Genomic DNA, 15595 nt, shown 5'->3' on the forward strand with positions numbered 1-15595 from the left:
TTCTTATGCCTTTGCAATAATATCGTGTGATGTAAAAAATTGAAACTACCACGGTTTTATTCTCTAGCGTCCCCTTTCAGAAAATATATAGTGTTTGGGGGTTTTGTGCAATCTTCAGGACTAAAATGATTTTTTAAACGTGTGCAAAAACAGTGAAAGGGTTAAGGGGCACAATATCATTATTAAAAGATCAGTGGGTTATACTGCTGCCTACAGGAGATTTACACGAGCAAACAAAGCTGGTAATCAGTCAGATATAACCCCTTTCGTTACCATGTTCTAGTTTTATGCTAATGTCTCAGGAGAATAGATTCCTTTTCTCTGCTGAATGAAGCAAACACTTTCCAATAGAGATTTTTAATTTGTTAGCCCTTCTTGACCATTGCTGTGGTAAGTCACATGGCTTTGCCCTTATGAAGCCCAGTATATGTGTATTTATTGAGCTGGCTGTTTGAGTCTCTGGCTGTCGCCCTTCCAGGTGTTCATGGTTAGAGCTCTGGCCTTGACAGTTGTATCAAAGGCCTCCTATGTTGCTTCTGCACATTCATCTTTCCTGCCTCCTACCTGAAGCCTGCACCACCACCGCTGTGTTCCTCTGCAAGACATCAGCCAAAGCTTCCCTGGTACCTTACACTGACAGTTACAGACATGCAATATAACTTCCCCTATGTCTGAAGTTTGTGAGTACCTCCTTGTGCGAACCTGAACACTTGCATTAAGTCAGATCATAGGTGCAAGGGGGAGTGATGCCCCAAGCCCTCTCGGCTCACGGTCCACTAATGGCTCCAGAATGGTTTGCAGTGTCCCTACCCAAGGGTCTGACACCAAAATCCTGGTCATTCCCCCCCAAGTAGGACTCCTTTGTATTCCAGGGACACTTTTTCTGCTACAGGGCCATGTTTCATGACTAATTCATTTTCATAATAGCTACCTCACTACACAAGGGGCGTGTGTTTTCTTATGCTAACTTATGCCTATTGCCCTGTACTACTGTATTGTTGACCTTTTTTATATCATACGCATGTTATTTACATTTTAGATCAGGTCTTCTATATGTAATCATGCAAATATCTTTTTGACTCAAATTCGGGTATGCATAAACATATGTGCACAAATGCTTATTGCATGTTCTCTTGAGGGCAAGTGTCTATTAAGTGTCTTTCTGAAAAATGCTATCAAGGACATTGTGAGAGGAAAGTTTACCTTTTTCCCCCGCAAAGGAAGGTTAACCCTCAAACAGGAAAATCTTCTACCTCTGTAACTAGGAAGCATTCCCTTCATTTCTTCCAATCCTTTGCATCCTTGATCAAGTCGGGAACTCAAGCCTGGGTTCCACTGCAGGCCTTGGACTCGAAACGTTCTAGCCTGGCGAGAAAGTCCTCCTCGCAATCAAGGAATGCCCCTACTTCTCAAAGTGAGGAGGTGTCTGATAGCCTTTGTTACCACCTGGACCAATAATATCTTGAATGCATGTGTTGTAGACATGGTGTCTTTGGGCTACAAGCTTGTAATGCAAGGATGGACACAGCCAAGAGCAAGTCATACACACTGCACAGGTACATTCAAAACCAGCATTCACACCATAGTTTCTGGGCTTGTAAGGGACACACTACCAAGTGTAAAACTGCCCTGGCACAAAATGCAGCATTCACTCAGCACCCCAAGAAATAGAATCCAACTGCAGTATTCGTGCACTGTCAAAACCTCTACTTTTATTATCACACAGCACACAGGAGGAAATTTCTTATGGTCATCACAATCTGCATAATAATACACATCAGTAGTAATGTGAGTATTACAGCATGAAATAAACACTTCTTTTGAAGCAGCAGCAATAATCGCAGCATAGAATTAATACATTACCAAAACTATAAGAAGATGGGAAGGTAGAGACCTCATCGAACCACAGTGCACAGGAGATCGTGGAGGACCACGACCGACTGATGAGTCCATGCAGCTTTGGCAAAAATCCCCCCACTCAGTGCTTCTGGCCACAATCCCAGATTGGGCGGCGCTTCACCCGCTCCAAGATGCTCTTTCAGATAACACCGATTTGGTTCTGTGAGGTAGCAGAGTCACACCCAGTCACTTATCACTATCATGCCATATAGCAGGCCTAATACACACATGATCAAACTCTTATCTACATACTGCCATCTAAGTTTTCTCGAAATTCAAGATGTTTAAACCTTATGGCAATAAGCCCGCCAGCTGGAACAGAACTGCACAAACAAGTCTTATCATACAATTGGCCTAATTCTAGCTATATCTTGTGACTCTAAGTTTCCCTTAGCCTAGGGAATGACGTTATGTCATTCCCCATGCTTCTGACATATGGGCAGTGTTGCTTTACTGTAAAAATCCCCAAGGAAATAAAGGGCCCAAGGCCAGCACATTTCATAGGCATTACAAAGCTTGAAATGCAGGCGTGTTAACGCCACCTTGCTTCATATTTTCAAATCTGCCATCATGCCCCTAAGACCAGCAGACCGCCATACTGCTGACTAATCTATGACTAACCTTTTAGGAGTCATGTGAGGTCTTGGAAGGATATCTGCTTGAGCCCGTTCCCTTTCCCTGGAGCAAAAGGGAGCATTCACCCCATTCTGGATTTAAAGACACTCAATGTCCTTATTTGAGTGTGAATCAGCCTCAACTCTATCTAGTCAGTCACTGCGTCTTTTCATCAAGGGGGATTTTCTAGCCTCTGTTGACATCAAGCTTGTATATTTGCATATTCCCATCTGTCCAGCACAGTAGTGTTACCTGTGATGGCAAAGGGCCTTGTCTGCCAATGTCTGTCAAACTGTTTAGGTACTGTTGGGTCCTGAAACTTCAGAATTCATTGCTGGAACTGACTCATCACTTGGGATGTCTACGTCTCTTACATTCCTTCAGTCCAGTGTTTTTCTTCTCCAAACAAGCTTTTATCTCTCCTCTCCTAGGTCCAACAGCTGCAGTCCAAGACCTGGTCAACCCCACCCTTTTGCATGAGGATTCTGGGCTTGATAGTTGCCTCCTTTTGAGACAGAGTTCCTTAGCTCAGTCTCACTGCAGACCATTGCAACTCAATTCAGGTTGTGTGGGTCACGAATGCATGTTCTCTCATTTGTGTCATGGGTGAAACATTCTCACAGCTCAAAGAGAAGCCTAAAATCAAAATCCGTGAACCTTATGAGCTGCTATCAATAAATAAATATCAACAGTAATTTGAATCGCCACACTAATCACACTCAAATACATTATTCATATATATAACTATCAAAGTGCTGCGCTTCACTATATTTATAAATGCTATGTGCTAAAATATAATCCTAATACATTAGATAATCATCAGCATTATAAATATAATGTCCATGAACATCCGTATGTGAGGATATTTCCAAATGATAATCCCATTTTCACTTAAAACATTTCTTCAGTTATAAGTTATCTTCACAAATAAAAGAACTTCCACCACCGTTTTGTGCCTCCAATAATATTTCCAACACGGTGACAAAGTTCCCTGCACCTGATGTTCTCTCACCTTAAATATGACCAAACCATGAAGTGAGGTCATATAGCGCTTATGCCCTTATAGTAGGATTCATGTGTTCCTTGTTGGGTCAGATGAAACCGTACTCCTTTAAATTTCTTCCTCTCCTATTTCTAACGATTCTCCTCAGCCATGCATACATATGGAAAAAACACCAACAGAGTGCTTATCCTTTTAAAATGTTATTTCTGTAGGAAATAACCAATAAATTAACATTTACAAGGTGTCTGAGTGCACCACACTGTATCGCACATCAGATGAAATCTGACAATGTACGTACACTGATCAGTAAACAGCCAGCTGATAGTTAACCGCATCTCACTAAGCCACGTGGCGCAAAGCCCCTCCACTACGTGTTACGCCACCAAGTCATGTGTCTTCATCAGGGGAAATGATTGGATGGCACGGCGCTCAGTCCTATATAAAGGCGAACCAGACGCCATTTTGTTGTAGTATAACTTGTCATTGATGGCACCATTTTCTTATAGGCCGTGAGTATATAGTTCTTACACTCTTCTCTAGTGTATGTATATGCGATCTGCCTGAATGGTCCATGGTACCTAAAATGTGCTATTTATTGGCACCTGTCTATATCCCTCTTATATACTGTTCTGTCTTGGCATCGGTTGTACTTGTGGCGAGATTCGTTTAGACCCAGTCTGTCAGAATGTGTGCAGCAAGTTGAATGATCGCCTTAACAGATAGTTTACTCAATGAATAACAACTTCAGAGGTATTTTCCAATGCTTCTTTATGCTTCAAGGTAACAAAGGTATGAACATAAAGGTGTTTTCATAGGTAAATTTCCAGTGATGTACATAGCCTCCTCACTCTACAGCATCTTGATAACCACTAAACTAAAATGGTGTTACAACAGGAAATGAAGGTGGAAGCAACCAACTAGTCAGAAACAGCAGGGGTGTGTGGATGATACCAAATAACATTATAACATAACATGTAAATAACAACTGCTAAACAGTAAAGCTGCGTGGCAGCACATATACTTTACTATAGGTAAACTATCTTTTAAAATCTAAAAAAAAAAGTATTAAAACCCCCTCATAATCATATCAATATGCATCACCATTAGTGTTACCTAGTATTGGTAGTGGGATACTAAAAATATAGAGCTGTACCTCCTATATGTAAAATACTTCTGTAGATGGTGAGTAGATCATATTGCAAAATATATACATAATCATCAATAATCCAAAATCCTAACTAAGAACTGAAATGAAAATAGAAAGAAAATGAAAAAAATATAAAATATGCAATACCATAACCTATTATGTAAATTAAATTAACTCGCATACAAAAACTTTTAAATGTGAGGATCCTAGATAAAAAAAAATTAAATACCATATGGGTTTATCTCATCCACACCCATCATCTATCTTCCGGAGACGAAGGTCAGTGTAGTGAAACTGAGGAGACCTCATATAGAACAATACTTTCTAAAAAATCAATCATTACTTAAAAGACAGGTCAAATCAAAATCTTTGTTTAAGCCTCTGGGTACCAAGCTTTATAACTCATGGATCCACCATGATTCTCCCTTACTAAGCTCTCTAATAGTGTTATCTCTAGTGACTACTATGTTCTCTATGCCCCCGATGAAGCCACATGACTTGGTGGCGTAACACGTAGGGGAGGGGCTTAATGACATGACGCTCATGGTTTGGTGAGTTGCAGTAACTATCAGCTGGCTCTTTACTGATCAGTGTGAAATTTAAGGAGTGTGGTTTCATCTGACCCGACTGGGAACACATCAGTTTTACTATAAAGGCATAAGCACTATATGACCTCACTTAATGGTTTGGTCATACATTTAAGCTGAGAACACATCCGGTGGAAGGTGGTGTTTTACCGTGTTGGAAATTTCATTATTTTGGCACAAACGGCGATGGAAGAAGTTCTTTTATTTGTGAAGATAACTTATAACTGAAGAATTGTTTTAAATGGGATTATCATTTGGAAATATCCTCACAGATTGATTTTCATGGACATTATATTTATAATTTTCAAAATCAATATATAAACCGTATATTCACCACGCAAATATGATGTGAATATATATAAAATCTAATACCTGAAAAAGTGCACAATAAATCACTCACCTAAATAAATGAGTACATAAAATGTGTAAGCATTTTCCTGCCCTAATAGTGAATAATCCAATAATCACCTCATGAAACAATGACAAATAAAAGCGCAAAAAAAAAAATTATAGAACAGTAGCAAAGTGAAAATATGACACAAAATATAACCCTTTAATAAATATACACAAATATTTAAATCATTTGACATAAGTCCACCAACTGAAAAATTAAAATTGTGATGAAGTACAAAGTCCTTTATTGAACCACCAAGACAACAACATAACAAAAATTAGTTGAATAAAATGCACTTGAATAATTAACCTCCCCCAATTCAAAGGCACTCACCAGATATCGTGGCCCATCCAAACCTGATAGGCAGTAGCACTTGTGAGTGTCAGCGTAGTACAGATCATCAAACGACAAGCTCAAAATCAATTAGAGACTGATATGATGGCGGGACATCCTCCAAACTATTACACTCTCTGTAATCAGGAGAAGATGTGAAAGAAACTCATAGCGTGAATAAAGCACCTGGACTGGATGGCATACACCCACAGGTCCCTAAAGAACTGAGCACTGTCATTTCAAAGCCATTGTTTCTAATTTTTAGGGACTTTTTAATGACTGGCATAGTACCACTGGATTGGCGTAAGGCCAATGTGGTACCATTATTTAAAAAGGGGTCAAAATGTTTACCAAGTAATTATAGACATGTTAGTTTAACTTCTGTAGTTGGGAAGATAATGGAGAGTTTAATAAAAGACCACATACAGGTGAAATTCGAAAAATTAGAATATCGTGCAAAAGTTTATTTCAGTAATGCAACTTAAAAGGTGAAACTAATATATGAGATAGACTCATTACATGCAAAGCAAGATAATTCAAGCCGTGAATTGCAGTGTGATGATTATGGCTTACAGATTATGAAAACCCCAAATCCACAATCTCAGAAAATTTGAATATTGTGAAAAGGTGCAAAATTCTAGGCTCAAAGTGTCCCACTCTAATCAGTTAATTAAGCCATAACACCTACAAAGGGTTCCTGAGCCTTTAAATGGTCTCTAAGTCTGGTTCAGTAGGAATCACAATCATGGGAAAGACTGCTGACCTGACAGTTGTGGAGAAAACCATCATTGACACCCTCCATAAGGAGGGAAAGCCTCAAAAGGTAATTGCAAAAGAAGTTGGATGTTCCCAAAGTGCTGTATCAAAGCACATTAATATAAAGTTATGTGGAAGGGAAAAGTGTGAAAGAAAAAGGTGCACAAGCAGCAGGGATGACCGCAGCCTGGAGAGGATTGTCAGGAAAAGGCCATTCAAAAGTGTTGGGGACTTTCACAAGGAGTGGACTGAGGCTGGAGTCAGTGCATCAAGAGCCACCACACACAGACGGATCCTGGACATGGGCTTCAAATGTCGTATTCCTCTTGTCAAGCCGCTCCTGGGCTAAAGAAAAACAGACCTGGTCTGTTGCTCAGTGGTCCAAAGTCCTCTTTTCTGATGAGAGCAACTTTTGCATCTCATTTGGAAACCAAGGACCCAGAGTATGGAGGAAGAATGGAGAGGCACACACTGCAAGATGCTTGAAGTCCAGTGTGAAGTTTCCACAGTCTGTGTAGGATTTGGGGAGCCATGTCATCTGCTGGTGTTGGTCCACTGTGCTTCATTAAGTCCAGGGTCAACGCAGCCGTTTACCAGGAGATTTTGGAGCACTTCATGCTTTCTTCCACAGAAGAGCTTTATGGGGATGCTGACTTCATTTTCCAGCAGGACTTGGCACCTGCCCACACTGCCAAAAGCACCAAAACCTGGTTCAATGACCGTGGGATTACTTTGCTTGATTGACCTGCAAACTCGCCTGACCTGAACCCCATAGAGAATCTATGGGGCATTGCCAAGAGAAAGATGAGAGACATGAGACCGAACAATGCAGAAGAGCTAAAGGCCGCTATCGAAGCATCCTGGTCTTCCATAACACCTCAGCAGTGCCACAGGCTGATAGCTTCCATGCCACGCCGCATTGAGACAGTAATTGCTGTAAAAGGGGCCCAAACCACGTACTGAGTACATATGCATGCTTATACTTTTCAGAGGTCTGATATTGTTCTATGTGTAATCCTTGTTTTATTGATTGCATGTAATATTAAAATTTTCTGAGATTGTGGATTTGGGGTTTTCATGAGCTGTAAGCCATAATCACAATTATGACAAATCACGGCTTGAACTATCTTGCTTTGCATGTAATGAGTCTATCTCATGTATTAGTTTCACATTTTAAGTTGCCTTACTGAAATAAATGAACTTTTGCACGATATTCTAATTTTTCGAGTTTCACCTGTAGCTGAGTTCTTGCTGGAAAAAAATATTTTAAGCAACAGCATGGATTCATGAAAGACAGAAGTTGTCAAACAAATCTGATTTCTTTTTAGAAGATGAGCAAAACCAAGGACAGAGGGGTGGCTGTGGACGTGATATACTTAGATTTTGTAAAAGTGTTTGACACAGTTCCCCACACGGCTAATGTGTAAGGTAAAGTCTAGGGGCTTGGAAAAATCTGTATGTAAATGGTTAGAAAACTGGCTAAAAGATCGTATTCAGATAGTAGTGGTTAATGATTCATACTCTGAATGGTCTAGGGTCGTCAGTGGTGTACCCCAAAGTTCAGTGTCGGGACCCTTACTTTTTAATATATTTATAAACGATATAGGGTCTGGGATTATGAATGCCATTTCAGTCTTTGCAGATCACACCAAGCTGTGCAGTGGAATCCTTACAGGATGCCTCCAACTTACAAGCCAACCTCAATGCACTGTTTAATTGGGCAATAATTTGGCAAATGAGGTTTAATGTTGATAAATTTAAGGTTATGCACTGGGGGCTAAGAATATGCATCATACATACTATGGGGAGTACAACTAAGGGAATAAATGGTGGAGAAGGATCTGGGAGTTCTGGTAGATCACAAGCTTAATGGCATGCAATGCCAAGCTGCGGTTTCTAAAGCGAGCAAAATCCTCTCTTGTATTAAGAGGTATAGACTCCAAAGAGAGAGAGAGAGAGAGAGATATCATTTTACCCCTGTACAAATCATTAGTAATGCCTCATCTGGACTATGCAGTTCAATTTTGGTATAAAAAGTGCAGCGCTAAGAAGACCGTAAAAGCAATCCAGTCAAACAATGAAATGATAAAAATGAATAAATATAAGTATCTTAAAATACCAAAAATTAGCAAGGAATAAAGATACTATACATCAAAAACGCACATGCACCTCTAATGCGTTTTGAAACATAAATGTCATTAAAATCTCTGTAAAGTCTTCCCAATAATATTCAGGGTAATCTCCAGGTGATGAAATATAATTCCAGTATATAAATCTTCAGGTGGGTGTGCTAATGAATGTAAAAAATGTGCACTCACCAGAAGCGCTTAGGTATAGCACGTTGTATCGTATACTGTCGATAATAGTCAAGGATCCCTCTATAGGGTGGTCCGGGATGAAGCCTAGGGGTGGATGGCCTTCCTTTGGTTACAGAATACAGCCAGAGTAAATGAATCTACCTCATCCAGGCTCTGGGATGTTCACAGGGGGTTGTAGCTGGTTAAATGAGGTGGCCGCTGGACTTCCGTGATCCGGCAGCTTGACATATGTGAGTATTCAAAAATTGGTGTATAACAAAAATTTAAAAATGTATTATGCACAGAATCCAATGGTTACACATAGGCAGGATGATGCACAAGAGGGGGAATTTCATACTAATTTGAGAAACAGGTCAACTTTCAACCCAGTGGCTACTGATAGTTGGGATATAGACATGTTCAAAAAATTAGTTGGAGTTGGAAAAATTACCTATTAAAAAAAGGAAGAAATACTGGATATTAAGGGTATTCAAGCTCTGGAACAAACAAAAGATCTAGTTATCCGATAAGGGGGAAGGGGGGGGGGATGCTATAGTATCTAAGGACCAGTACAATAGTACAAACAAGAAATGCTGAAAATATTGGGGGATGGAAATGCCTATCAAATCCTGAAGAAAGCAGTGAGGTTGCATATAACACCACTTTGGTAACTGCTGATGTATCATCACTCTATACTAATATTACTTATGAAGGAGCTATTGAGGCAGCAAAATGGACATTAGATAAAAATGCAACACAACTAGACATGAAAAGTTCATTCTAAAATGTCTGACTTTCTACCTAAAGCAGAATTATTTTTGGTACCAAAGAGAGTACTATTTGCAGAAAGCCGGGGTAGCTATGGGTGCAAAGTTTGCGCCCAGTATAGCAAACCTCTATAAGGCTAAGTGGGAGGAGAAAACTGTCTTTAATAATACTAAAATGATTCATAGACTATTTAATTACATTGTGGAAAGAAGAACAGGAAATACTGTATGAATTCCTAGAAAATCTAAATGTAAATAATAAAAATATAAAATTAAATTGTGAGATTAGTGAACATACAATACACTTCTTGGATTTAAAAATTATTAAAGAAAAGAATGAGATTTACACCAGAACATCTTTTAAGAGTATGGGCAGAAACTCTTACATCCCCTTTAACCGCTTCCATACAGGGCACTTTTACCCCCTTCCTGCCCAGGCCATTTTTCAGGTTTCAGCGCTCACACTTTCAATGACAATTGCGCGGTTATACAACATTGTACCCAAACTAAAATTTTATCATTTTCTTCACACAACTAGAGCTTTCTTTTGGTGGTATTTAATCAACACTGGGGTTTTTATTTTTTGCTAAATTAACAAAAAAAGACCAAAGATTTTGAAGAAAAAACCCACGATTTTCTTTTTGTTATAAAAGTTTGCAAATAATTGTTCTTCATAAATTTAGGCTGAGATGTATTCTACTACATGTCTTTGGTGAAAATAACCCAAATTAGGATGTATTATTTAGTTTGTAGGAAAGTTAGAGTTCACAAACTATGGGATATATTTGAAAATTGATCAATCCTGAAGTACTGACGGCCAATCTAATTTCTTGAGGTCCAAGAATGTCAGAACGGTACAGATATCCCCCAAATGACCCCTTTTTGCAAAGTAGACAGACCGATGTATTTCATAACAGGCATGGTGAGTTTTTTTGAAGTGGTTATTTTTTTGTCATTTTTTGGAAAATGAAAAAATAAAAAAAACATTATTTTCACTATTTTCTTTTTACATACTGTCACCAGTGCAGTACAGAGTCATCATATAACTGGCATGGCAGTGATCAGGGACACTGATGACAGTACGTAAAATAAATAAATAAATTAGAATTTTAAAAAAAATATATCTTTTTTTTTTTTATTGGCTTTAATTTTTTTGCTACTTTTTTTTTTTTTAAGATTTATTTTTCTTTACTTTGCTATAAGCAAGCATTCACCTGAATGACATCGGTTCATTCAGGTTTTTTTTTTGTGCTTAGCTGTGATTTGGCCATGGCTAATCACATGTCACAACTGGGCTGTGATTGGCCCAGCTTGTGCATGTGATCGCTGTGACCATTCACAGCTAGACACATTAGTATACAATGGATGGCATGAAAGGAAGCCATCCATTGTATACAACTGTATACAACCAATCACAGCAGGTCACATGGTACTGGAAACGGGGCAGGTACACAGATCTGTCATCGGCTGTGTCCGCGGTACATGGCCGGTGACAGATCACGCCACAGAGCATGCCTGAAAAGACACCATATGGCGTCCACCCGGAGGGACGAGGTGTTTTTTGCCGGCCGCCATTGTGCTATTGACCGGGCAGGAACCAGTTAACAGCTCTAATTTCAAACTATGGCTCATAAACATACTTGGAGGGTAATTTCTGCATAATGGAATTGCTCTAAATATGAAGATTATGAGATGCAGAGTAAACAGATTGCTGATAGATGTAAACAAAAAGGATATCAGGAAGAATTTATAGAGGAAGAAAGAAACAAAGAAAAAAAGAATAGGAATGTACTAATTGAGGATAAGATTAAAATGATGAAAAGGGATTACCGGTAGTGCTGGACTATAATACACAATATAAGGCGGTTGAGCGCATTGTGCGCAAACACTGGCAGATATTGAATCAAGATAAAGCCCTTAAAATCATTTTTACCAGAACTGAGATTTATATATAAAAAAACCCTACGCTGAGGTATATACTGGTAAAAAATATAATTCAACCCCCAGTTAAAAACAGCTGTACTTCTTTCACAGGAATAGGCTTCCATTCTTGTATGAGTTGTTACAGTTGTAGGAGGGTCTCTAATAACCTGAGGAGGAGGTATTCCTTTTGAGAATCCAGTAACATGGAAAGAATATATAGTTAAGGAATTCATATCGTGTGAAACTAAATAAGTAATTGATGCCCTTAAATATCAATGTAATCTGATTTATGTAAGGAGAACCAAAAAAAAAATCAAAGATGGAATAAAGGAGCATGTTTATAACATAAATAGAGGGTTTAGGAACCATCATTTGTCAAAACATTTTTGCTTGATGCATAATAAAGACGGAAGCAAATTACAATTTTGGGACATAGAGAAACATAGTAGTCATTGGAGAGGAGACAACACTATTATGGGGCTTAGAGAGAATCATGGTAGATCCATGAGTTAAAAAGCTTGCTACACAGAGGCTTAACCACTTTCATACAGAGCACTTTTACTCCTTTCCTGCCCAGGCCAATTTTCAGGTTTCAGTGCTCACACTTTGAATGACAATTGCGCGGTCGTGCAATACTGTACCCAAACTAAATTTTTTAAAATTTTGTTCACACAACTAGAGCTTTCTTTTGGTGGTATTTAATCACCGTTGGGGTTTTTATTTTTTGCTAAATTAACAAAAAAATAATTCTTCATAAATTTAGGCCAAGATGTATTCTGCTACATTTCTTTGTTGAAAATAACCCAAATCAGTATTTATTATTTAGTCTGTAGGAAAGTTATAGAGTTCACAAACTATGGGATATATCTGAAAATTGATCAATCCTGAAGTACTGACATCCAATCTAATTTCTTGAAGACCAAAAATGTCAGAACAGTACAGATATTCCCCAAATGACCCAGTCCAACGTATTTCATAAGAGGCATGGTGAGTTGTAATTTTTTTTAAATTTTTCGAAAAATAAAGAAATTTTTAAACTTTCAATTTTTTTTTTTACATACTATCAGCAGTGCAGTCCAAGCGTCATCATATAACTAGTGTGGAGGTGATCGGGGAAATTGATATTTTTTCAATTTTCTTTAAAGTTTTAATTTTTATATTTTTTACATTTTTTTTCTCTTAAGATTTTTTTCATATTACACTGTGCATCAAAGTAGTATAATGTTACCATAGTAACATTGTACTACTTTGGGGACGTGATCAGTTTTTTTTTTTTTTTTTTAACTATTTGATTGCTTATAGCAAAGACTTTCTTTGCTATATCAGCAAGCATTTAACTGAATGAAATCGATTCATTCAGATTTGTTTGTTATCATTAGCTGTGATTGGCCACGGCTAATCACATGACAGATGGGCTGTGATTGGCCCAGCCTGTGCATGTGATCACTGTGACCATTTACAGCTAGACACACTTGTATACAATAGATGGCATGAAAGGAAGCCATCTATTGTATACAACTGTCATATGGCCTGCTGTGATTGGTAATAGCAGGTCACATGGTACTGGCAACAGGGCCTGTACACAGATTTGTCATCGGCCGTGTCCAAGGTACACAGTCGATGACAGATCTCACCACAGCACAGCCCTGCGGGTACACGCAATGCACGACCTGGGAAGGACGTCATATGATGCCCTCCTGGAGGGACGAGAGGCTCTCCTGGCCGTCATTTTACTATAGGCCGGGCGGAGAGTAGTTAAAGATTTTGATTTTACCTGTTTTAAGTTATTACTGATTTTATTAGAAAGTATTGTTCGATATGATATCTCCTCAGTTTCACTATAAAGACCTTCATCTCCAGAAGATATATGGATGTGGATTATGAGATAAACCCATATGGGTATATATTTTTTATCTAGAATCCTCACATCTAGAAATTTATATATGTGAGGTAATTTAATTTACATAGTAGGTTATGGTATTCCATATTTTTTATTTTTCTTTAATTTTCTTTCCATTTTAATTTCATTTTTTTATACATTTATTTTTATTTTAAAATTCCATTAATTTTAATTCTACTTAATCTATATATTTTCCAGTTCTTGGGATTTTATTATGTATGTATGTATATTTTTTGCTATATGATCTACTCACCATCTATAGAAGTAGTTTACATATAGAGGTAAAGAGTTATATTTGTAGTATCCCACTACCAATACTAGGGAACACTAATGGTGATGCATATTGGTTTGATTATGAGGGGTTTTAATCTACTTTTTCAGATTTTAATTTATTTAGGGTCACCTATAATAGGTCCCAATAAATAGCACATTTAGGTACCGTTGACCACTCAGGCAGATTGCATATACATGCACTAGAGAAGAGTGTTGGAACTATACTCATCTCCTAGATTGTAAGCTCCAAGGAGCAGGGCCCTCCTATCCCTCTTGTATTGAACTGCTGTATTGTCTCCCGTTATATTGTAAAGCGCTGAGCAAACTGTTGGCGCTATATAAATCCTGTATAGTAATAATAATAATGGACTATGAGAAAATGGCGCCATCAATGACGTGTTGTAGTACAAAAATGTCTGGATTGCTTTGATATAGGAGTGCTGTGCCGTCCAATCATTTTGCCCTGATGAAGCCATGTGACCCAGTGGCAGAACGCATAGGGGAGGGGCTTGATGGCCCGAGACTTATGGTTTAGTGGGATGCGATAACTATCAGCTGGCTGTTTACTGATCAGTGTATGTACATTGTCGCATTTCATCTGATGTGCGATATAGTGTGGTGCGCTCAGACACATTGTAAATGTGAGTTTATTGGTTATTACCTGTATAAATAAAATTTTAAAAGGATAAGCACTCTGTTGGTGTTTTTTCCATATACAGTTAAGTCCATATATATTTGGACACAGGCACAATTTATTTTTTTTTTAGGTATTTACCAAAACATATTTAAGCTATAGTTATATAATGGATATGGGCTAAAAGTGCACATTCTCAGGTTTATTTTGAGGGTATGTGCATCCAAATTGTAGGAAGGGTTTAGGAATTACAGCTCTGAAGAGTAGCCATCTTCCCTTTTTCACGGGACCAAAAGTAATTGGACAATTGAATCAAAATCGGTCATGGCCAGGTGTGGGCTACTCCATTATTTCTTCAATTAAGCAGGTAAAACGTCTGAAGTTGATTCTAAGTGTGGTATTTGCATTTGGAATCTATTGCTGTGAACCTACATCATGCATTCAAAGGAGCTGTCCATGCAAGTGAAACAGGCCATTGTAAAGCTTCAAAAATGAAACTAATCCATCAGACAAATTTTAGGAACTGCAATCGTTTTTATACACAGTCCCTCCATTTTCAGAGGCTCAAATGTAATTGGATATAATCAAATAAAATGTTCATTTTTAATATTTTGTTGAGAATCCTTTACTGGCAATGACTTCCTGAAGTCTGAAACCCATGGACATCACCGAAGACTGGGTTTCCTCCTTTCTGATGCTTTGCCAGGCTCTAACTGCAGCTGTCTTCAGTTGTTCTTTGTGGGTCTTTCTGCCTTTAGTTTTGCCTTCAGCAGGTGAAATGCATGCTCAATTGGGTTGAGATCAGCTGATTGACTCGCCATTGCAGAATATTCCACTTCTTTTCCTTCAAAATCTCCTGGGTTGCATTTGCAGTGTGTTTTGGATCATTGTCCATGTGTACTGTGAAGCGCCGTCCTATCAACTTTGCTGAATCTGAGCTTGACAGTATATCTTTAAACACTGCAGAGTTCATCCGGCTGCTTCTGTCACATCATCAATAAACACCAATGACCCAGTGCCAATGGAAGGCATGCATGCCCATGCCATCACACTGTCTCCACCATGTT

The 15595-nt window shown here is 38.4% G+C and overlaps 1 protein-coding gene across 4 annotated transcripts in view; it reads left to right on the forward strand.

Annotated features, from left to right (window-relative positions):
- The window catches only part of DIS3L2 (DIS3 like 3'-5' exoribonuclease 2), a 746747-nt gene that overhangs the window by 496776 nt on the left and 234376 nt on the right, over positions 1–15595 (forward strand). The gene's annotated exons all lie outside the window — the stretch shown is intronic.

Source organism: Staurois parvus, unplaced genomic scaffold (genome assembly GCF_062004578.1).
Source record: "Staurois parvus isolate SC_StPar_1 unplaced genomic scaffold, SC_StPar_1.0 ptg000235l, whole genome shotgun sequence".
Classification (NCBI taxonomy): domain Eukaryota; kingdom Metazoa; phylum Chordata; class Amphibia; order Anura; family Ranidae; genus Staurois; species Staurois parvus.